Source organism: Elephantulus edwardii, unplaced genomic scaffold (assembly GCF_000299155.1).
Source record: "Elephantulus edwardii isolate Elephantulus edwardi_28Jun2011 unplaced genomic scaffold, EleEdw1.0 scaffold00079, whole genome shotgun sequence".
NCBI lineage: Eukaryota > Metazoa > Chordata > Mammalia > Macroscelidea > Macroscelididae > Elephantulus > Elephantulus edwardii.
This window is the reverse complement of record NW_006399829.1, coordinates 48,177-50,579: the sequence shown is the minus strand read 5'-3', so window position 1 is coordinate 50,579 and position 2,403 is coordinate 48,177.

Sequence of the window (2,403 nt, the reverse complement as noted above, 5' to 3'; positions counted from 1 at the left end):
GCGGCTTTGTTCACAATAGCAAAGAGCTGGAAACAACCCAAGTGCCCATCAACAAACAAATGGATAGAGAAGCTCTAGTATATTCACACAATGAAACACTATGCAGCATTGAAAAACAAGGAACTCATGCAATATAAGGCAAAATGGATGACCATGGAGGACATTATGCTGAGTGAAATATCTCAGTCAAAAAAGGACAAATATTGCATAAGGCCACTGTTGTAAAATGAGACTGACATCAGGGTTGAGGGAAGACAGAAAAGGAGGGGAGGAATCATGTATATTGCATTGAAACAGATGAGTGAGAGAACTGTTTTAAAGGGATATATGAATGGTATTCTTGTCATTACAGAAGTTCAGAGTGAAGGCTGCATAGTGGAGTTGACTTGGGAGGGGGAGGGATTGCATAACAATGAAAGAATTTTTCTTTCTTTTCAAGGAGAAGAGTGAATCAGGGGTGGGGAGGGAGAAAAATGCAACAATGAATGACTGGAAACCCTAAGTCTCTGTAAACTTACATTAAAATGAATTCACACACACACACACACCCACACACACACACATTCTTCTTTACCTTCACCTGTTGTTGTTAGGTGCCATAGGGCCAAGTACAACATATAGTACCTCCATGAACAACACATCTGAACCCTATCCTATCCTGTGCTATCCTCTTCATCTAGGATATAGTTTAGCCCATTGCTGTAATCACTGTGTCAGTCCACCTCCTTGAAAATCTTCCTCTCGTTTTCTTGACTTATAAATTTCTAAGCAAGATGTCCTTTTCCAAGGACTGACCTCATCTAACAAGACCAAAGTATGTGAGACAAAGTTTCATCATGCTTGTCTGGAAGGAGTACCGTGATTGCACTTTCTCCAAGACAATTTCTTCTTTGTTCTTTCAGAAGTCCATGAAATATTCAGTATTCTTCTCCAACACAACCAACACTTCTTAGGCTTTGATTCTTCTGTCATCCTTATTTATTGTCCTACTTTCAGATGCATAATTGTAAGTAATTGAAATGGCTTGAATCAGGGACACCTTAGTCTTTGAACTGACTTCATTGCTCCTTTTCACTTTGGAAAGATACTTGACAGCACGTTTTTCCAGGGCAGCCTGTTTTCTAATTTCTTGACTACTGGTATCAAGGATGTCAATTGTGGATCCAAGCAAGATGAAATCATTGACAACTTCCATCTTTTCTCCATCTAGCATGATGTTCCTGTCTTGGGTTGGGTTTTGTGTGTGTTTGTTTTTGATGATTGACAGCAAATATTTTAAGTGCTCTTCCATTCACTAAGCAAGGTTGTATCATCTGCATAACACAGGTTGTTGATGAGTCTTCCTCCAGTCCTAATGCCGTGAAATTAATGAAATTCAGCTTCTTGAATGATTTGCTCAGCATACAGATTGAACCAATACGGAGAAAAGTTATGGCTCTGATGCACACTTTTCCTTATTTTAAACTATGCAATGTTCCCTTGTTCTGTTTGCAAGGCAGCCTTTTGGTCTAGGTATAAGTTTATCATAAGCACAATTAAGTGATCTGGAATACCTTTGTTTCCAATGTCAGCTATAATTTGTTGTGATTCACATAGTTGAATACCTTTACATAGTTAATAAAATACAGGTAGACATCCTTCTGGTAATCTCTGCATTCAGCCAAGATCCATCTGACATTAGGAATGAAATCCTTGGTGCTACAACTTCTTCTAGGGATCTAGTGAGTAAGGAGTTGCACTGTCAGCCTGAAGGCAGGCAGTATGAATCCATCAGCTGTTCTATGGGAAAAAGATGAGCAATCTCCTCCCATGCAATTAAATTGCCTTTGAAAGCCTGCTGGATGGTCAACTAAGGGTCAGTTCTGCTTGATGGTACGTAACAATTACAACAGTAGCCTCTTTAAAAACACTTTGAACTTCTGGAAATTCCTTGTAAAAGTACTGTTCCAGCCATTTTTGGATAATCTTCAGCAAGATTTTACTTGCATGTGATATTAATGATATTGCTCAATAATGTCCACCTTCTATTGGATCCCTTTTCTTGGGAATGGAAACAAATATGGATCTCTTCCATTCAATCGGTCAGATCTTTCAAATTTCCTGGCATAGACTAATGAGCATGTTTAGGGCTGCATCGATTTGTTGAAACTTGTCAGTTGATATCCTATCAATTCCTTATTCCTGTGAGGACTTCACAATCAACACTCTTGACATCAGCAGTCAGGAAATCAAAAGAAAAATTGCACTGGGAATAGTTGCTGTTAGGGATCTCTCCAGAGTATTGAAAAGCAATGATGTCTAAGAAAGATTAAGCAAAACAACTATGAGATATCATCTCACCACAGTAAGAAGAGCAAAATATAACAGAACAGCAAGCAAAAAATGCTGGTGAGGATGTGGAGA